We start from the raw sequence: 7473 nt of genomic DNA on the forward strand, positions 1-7473 counted from the left end.
TCTTTTAGCATTAACGTTTCATCATAAAATTTCATAGACATTTAAAATAAACATTTTAACATTTATTACGGCATTCAAGGCATTGCCAGGACGTCTAACAATTTTTTGGTGTAAAATGAATGTTTTACCCCTAGACTTATAATTTTTCATAATTATCCCTAGACCTCGTAACGACGTCCCAAATCATTCCAAACTTAACCTATTACCTTAAAACACTCCCTTAAATATTTCTTCTGCTTAAAATTTAGATTTACAAAAATTTCCTCGATTCGTTTTTAAACTTAGACGTACATCCCGGTTTTGACTCATATGGACTCGAAACTTAACCAAAACTTACCAAACTTGGACCATAGCTTAATAAAACCTAAATAACCAATATGCAACCAAATTCAAGCCAACTAAGACCTTCGAACCAGCCTAGATCGCCTACTGAATTTTTGCACTTGTTACTTTGAACTCTATCTTGTTCGACCCTAGGTTTCCTTAGTTCCTAGCCCTTGGAAGACCCCACCAGACCTTATCTGGCCCTCTTAGGACCATGACCAAGCCATTATAAACCTACTGGACCGACCCTACCAAGCGTAGCAGCCGCAGCCACCAACCCGTGACCCCCAAGCCCTACACGACCCACGCCTCACGTCTCAACCCTAGGCTTCGTGCCAGCCTCCCCTTGAACCATCTAGGGCCATGAATCAACCCATTTTGGACCCATGATCACGTTCCTACAGCCTCACACGGCCTATACCTTCCTATACTCCAAAACAGAAACCCTAGTTACATGAAACCCAAATTTTGTTTCTCCATCTTGTTCAGCCTTTACACATGCCTCTAAGGGTCTTTAAACATGTTGAAAAACATTCCTTCAAGTACCCCTACCATGGCAGCCCCTTTGTTCATTATTAGGAAGAGTTTTAAAAAAAGAAAACTCTAGTTTTATGCATGTATGGCCTTAAAAATGAAAATAAAACTTGTGCATCATATTCTTCATGCAAACATAATCAAATATACAAAATATGGTGTGAAATATGTTTGAAAGAAATTTAGGGCGTGCCTTTGCTTATATTACGCTCGAAAACAATTTGGTGATACGAGGAACGTTGGCGAAGAGAAGAGAGAAGAATCCATGCTGCGTTTTTCCTTAAGGTTCACGTGAAGGCTGATGTGTGGTGTGTGTGTGTTCGTGTAGCTGCTGATGGAGGAGTCCTTGTTGCTTAGAGGGGTTGGGGACATGTGTTATGAGGATTATGTGTAAGGTTTTAGGGCTTTTATTTTAATTAAAACACCTAGTATAAGCTTAGGCCCATTAACTTAGTATAATAGGTCTATTAAGCCTGTTAGTACATATTTAAAATATTTTGTTTATGAAAATTTGTGAAAATATTTGCCGAGTTCTCGAAAATTTTATATTTTCGTCGAAAGTCGAATACCGTTTAAAAATACTACTCGGTCTATAAAAACACCTCAAAACTCCTCCTTTTCGAAAATACCATATATTAAATAATTAAAAATTATCATTTAATAAAATATTTTTTCTCATATGGTCTCCGGTATTCGTTCCTCGATCGTGTCTCGAATAACCTTTAAAACACAGTTTTATGTATTCATATAGAAAAGTACATTTTAAACACGTAATAATTAGTCATTTTTCATTTTTCGTAGATTTACAAGCAGTTGGATTACGTCATCGTATTTTGGACCTTACACTACTGATCTTTTGGGCATGCAATGGCATCCTTCACAGTATCTCATGTACATTACTCATAATGATATCCCAATTTTGTTCTTAAATGTCATGAGTCTATTGATCTTTTGGGCTTGCAATTGCATCCATTGTTGTATCCCATGTACATTACTCATAATGCTATCTCATTTCTGGCAATGGTTTCTCTTGCTTTCCACATCACTCGAACACTATACCTATAGGTCAAATACAATAGCTCAATTAGTACTCACACTATAAGAACCTCTATGTGTGATCTGGAAATACAGTGTTCGATTGCTAGGGAAGACATGAGAAACCACTGTCAGGAGTGAGATAACATTGTGAGTAACGTATATGAGATATTGTAAAAGATGTGCATGTAGGCCCAAAAAATCAGTAGGCTCATCGTATTACATCTATACTATTACGACGCTTATAACAACATGTATTGGTGTTAAGTATGTATGTTGCCTGGTATTTGTTGCATATGCTTTGAATTGATTTATCTGACACATTCACGTATGTATTTTGAATTGATATGGCTGAGTTGAGAATTGATCTCTATTTTCATCTTTTTAAAATAAAATAAAAATATATTTTATTTTTGGAAAGAATATTTGTGAAATTCGTTGACCGATCATATTAATTATTTTTGCATAAAATTTCAATCCTCGAGTACTCATTTTACTGCTATTGATATTGATCTGCTGAGATGTATTAAGTCACCGATTGAATGAGTGACATGATTGTAACACTCCTGATGACAACATGAGGAATGATCGGGTAGCTCTCATACCCTCAATACTATATGCATGGATGATCGGCGACTTGATGTTGCATTCCTGACATAGTTGACTACTGTTACTGTTGTTGATGTGATTCGTTTGGACTATGTTATTTAATTGTTACCATTCATGCATCTCATAACATTGCATTGCATTGCATCTTACTCGGTATTGCTAGATTTAATTTATGTTTGTCATAATTTTACTGGTTTATCGTATTGGGGTCAGACTCCTAGTCTTTTTTTTTATATGTTGTGGTTGTTTGTGTTGCAATAGCAGGTTATCCAAAGGGAGTTGATGTGTCCGATAGAGAGTCAAGTAGCGGTGCCCAATATGTTGTCATTGTCGTTTAGAATTCCCAGATATTTATATATTTATATTTAGTCATTTTTGGGTGAGATGCTCCATGTATATGTATGTTGTTATGATGGATTGATTGTTGGATCTTATTTGGTGTGATCGAGCCTAGTCAGTTCTGCATGTGTTTGCTATCTTGTTTGTGGAGCTGAGATCCTATTTCAAGTATATACATGTGGTTTTGATTTTTTGGTATCTTCTATTTATGGGAAGAGGTTTATGCCGAAATTTCTGTAGATACAAATGAAAAAATAATTACTTCATTTTCGTTGTTTACGCTAATAAATTCTAGTTTGATAAATATTAAATGTTCTTTAGGAATACAGGTCCTCATAATTGCCTACTCTTCCGATGTTCCGACAGGAAAAGAGGAAATCTGGATGACAAAAACAAGAAATATGTCCTCATTCGATATCGAAATGCTAAAAACTCTATGATCCAATAGATAAAGAGAGTGATCATAAGCGAAGATGTTGAGTTTGATGTATGAGTATGTGATTAGAAAAATCAGGAAGAAGAACATTATAGAAAAATCAGGTAGAAGAACACTATAATCTCCTCTTAAGATGATGATATATTAAGAACAAGATAAAGCGGTTGCATCACAAATAATATCGTCATTGCCTCTGCTACCTACCCATGGTTAAGATACACTTTCGGCATCAAGTGAAACGTCACGTCGAAATCCTTGGTGAATTAAAGACTTTTACAATGTGGCGTCCTATCCGCTGCTATTTTATCAATCCCTGATCAACCTTAGAAAGAACCCCCGGCCCCCTTTCACTTGCTATGGCTTCAATTCATTCACCCTCAATCCCTACATTTTCTGATGATAAATCAATTAAGTTATATTTGACAACTCTCAATTAAATTCTATAAGGCAAATATAATTAATATTATGGTACGCGCTTGTGCTTTTACACCCGACGTATAATATTTTTTGAAAATATATTAATTTAATCTTGAGTACTTGCTTAAATTTTAGTATATAAATGGAATTAAGTTTACCTGTGATATTTTCGGACATATCATAATTCATATGTAAGTAGTCTATGGTTAATTTTTCTGATAATTAATGACTTGTTTATTCGGTATAACACATAAATGATATGTTGTTAATTCCGGGCATTCATTACACATACGTGAGTAAGTAAATCTTAGTACCAGAACAATATTTTTGATTTTATGTTCTATTTGATCAGCTTCTAAGATTTATATTTTCACTAGTTTGGCAGGAATAAATATTAATGGAATCAATTGTGAAGAATATATGAAACTTGTCTAAAGAATTATGTTTTTGAGACAAATCTAATAGTTTTTTCATATAGTTATGCGTACAAAACATAATATACAAGTTTCCGCTATATCTAGTTTTTGGACAATTTTAGTCATTGTTCTACGTTGATGTGACAACAATCTGACGTTGATGTCTGTCTTGTGTAGTGATACATTAGTACTCCATATGAAAAATGGCTAAAATTTCCGAAAATAGAATGATACATGATCAAAACTAAAATGTTATAATATTGAGAATCAAAATTGGGAAAAAAAATATATAAAATACCAAAAATACAATTTTTTTTCCTATATTTTACACGTAACATTGTCAATTTTTGCAGAGTTTTCTTTCCATTTCTTCTCTTCGCAAGGTGTTAACAGATTATTCTAATTGAATTCTTGCAAGAATCTATTGGTTAAATATGGACTAGTAAGAAATAGTTACATATGCATACATTAACTATATATATTAATCTCGAAGCTTTGTTAATTATCTTGGATTAGTAGTCTGCAGCGTTTGAGTTAAAAACACTGATTTTGGAATCGTTTTTCATGATTAAGGACGTCACTTCATGGGGACGATCTATGAAATTAGTGATGAGAGAACGAGAGCAGAAGCTTTGGTAGCTTAGCTGAGGGGAAAAGACAGAAGAAAAAGAGTGAACAATTTTTTGGAGACTCGAAGAATTCAGTACTTTTTGGTTCGACTGTGTTTTATCCATAAGCTAGTAATGTTATTGCAGCCAAATCTCTTGGAACTCCCAAGGGCACAAACATCTTTCTTCATTACTAAATTTAATGATATATGAACCGAGCGATAACATTCAAACTTAGCGTGGTGAATCAACCTGTATTATTTAAAAAAAAATAAGGAATGAATTAGGTCATTAAAAATATAGGAAAGAATTAAGTCACTAATTTGCATTTATCTCAATTTTAGTCATTTTTTATTTGACTGTTAACGTAACATTGAAAAATGATGATATAACAAAAAAAATATAATTTTCCAGTAAAAAGATTGATAATTATAGCTGTTTCTCATTTTCATAATATATATATATATATATATATATATATAATATAATATAATTTATTTCCAAAGGGATTTTTTGAAATGAGCTCTTATAAACTACTACAATAATTTTGGCCTTATTATTATTATTTTGAATTAGCCTTTATCTAGATTAAATTACTAATATATCCTTGAACCCTATTTAGGTTTTCCTCTCTGAATTTACTTGAGTTTCATTTTCGTTTTATCCCATCCCCTCTAGTTTTCTTCCCTTGGTTAGTTGTTCTTCTGATTTTTACTTGTGTTAAATAAGTGGGTTACTTTCCAAACCTTAACCATAATTTTTACTGTAACCCAAAATTTGTGAGTTTTATTTTTTTTTAATAATATCAACTCTTAGTTGAAATAATTGTTAATGTTGTGTAGATCAATCAATACCGCAGTAAAGTTTAAATGATTTGAGTTGTATCATTACAACAAGTTATAGTTTTTGGTAAAACGGCAAACGCTCGATCCTACAATTCGTTTTCAGAGTCAAGATCACATGCATGTTTGATTTTCATTTATCACGAGAAATGTTTAGGTATAATAATTGTCCTGAACTTTGGGAATATCGACCGAAACGTAATGTTTAACTACGTACGTTTAAAATTTTGGGTTACAATTATACCTCAAACCATAACTTTTAGTAGAACTACAGTTGTTCCAATAATCACTAATTAGATTGTGAGAGGGGGAGAATGTTTTCGTTTTAAGTTTTTTGTTTTTTAACTTTCTAGATGATTGCGTGACTGAGGATTGTTGCACTACAAAAACATTTTAAAGTTGATAATTAACTGGATTTTCCAAATTACTAATTTTGCTAATTTCTCATCAAAAATGATAACCAATTAAAAGATAAGCTCGATTAATCCTTCTTATCTTACGAAACAAAATAATAGAGTAAAAAATGTTCGATTTACAAACTATCGATAAATTGACAAATTAGTACATAAAGTGTTGTAAATTATTTAATTGGTATATGATCCAACCAAAAAGTTTATTTTATCCTTGAACTAAATTGTTTTAAGTCCAATTACTCTTAAATTCCACTATACATATTTTAATCTCAAGATTATTAAATTTATTAAAAGGTTACACATATATTCATATTTATTTTAAGATTATATTATTAAAAATAAGTGCCATAATTTTGATAAAAATAATAAAATTATTAATTAATACAAATATATATCAATTGGTAAATTATATAATGAAATATAATATATTTTAAAAATATTTATAAATATGTGATATTTTTTATTTATTTATATTATATTAATATAATGTATATTAATAAAAATACCACTTACGAAATAAGTCATATAAAATATACTAATAAATATCTTTTTATTTATATCTACATTATATATTATTATATTTTAAAATTTCTGGTAATCAGAGTAACAACTTTGGTATGACATATCACACCAAAAATATTTATAATTTACCCAAATATTCAATATAAATAGAAATTTCCTATTTTGTACCTATTAGTAGTTTTCACAAATCTCACCAATATTTCCCCACATTTCTCTCGACTAATTCTTACATATTTAGCAATACACTTTTTAATGTATTTAGCCATCATTTAAACATAAAAAATTATATTTAAAACAAATATTTGAAAATAAATATATATTATACATATGCAATAAATAATATTTATATATTATATTATATACAGACAACAAGTTTGTCACGTCGCTAATTTAAACTAAAATACAATTACTAAAAACACCAAACATGCCCAAGTCAAGTATCGAGACAATGAGTAACATTTTTAGCGCGTTTATACTTTCACGTTAAACTCTTTTCCAAATTCCTAACGTATCAGTCGGGATGGAAACGGGGTGACACCCGCCTCACATTAGATCCGTCCCATGAACCTGACGAGTCCAATATATCCAAGTTGGACTGACAAAAATAATAATTTGTGTAGATTTTTTAAATACAAAATAAAAAATTTAAAAATTAATTAATCATTCAAATTAATTTTCAACTTTATATTAATAATATTTAAGAAAACAATATTAATTCAAGTTAAATTTATCAAATATTATTCAATTAATAGTTAATTAGAAAAAATGTATAAATATTTATTTTCATATTAAATCATTGTATAATAAAATTATTTCAATCTTAAAATATTATAAAATAAAATTATGGATAATGTATATATTATTCAATATAAAAAAGTAAATTTTTTATTATTAATAATATATATTTATATAAATATAATTGTGGGGCGGGTCCCGTTGCCGGGGCGACTGACTGATTTCCATCTCTACATATTAATA

The sequence above is a fragment of the Primulina tabacum genome, chromosome 2, assembly GCF_025594145.1.
Source record: "Primulina tabacum isolate GXHZ01 chromosome 2, ASM2559414v2, whole genome shotgun sequence".
In the NCBI taxonomy this organism is placed as follows: Eukaryota; Viridiplantae; Streptophyta; class Magnoliopsida; order Lamiales; family Gesneriaceae; genus Primulina; species Primulina tabacum.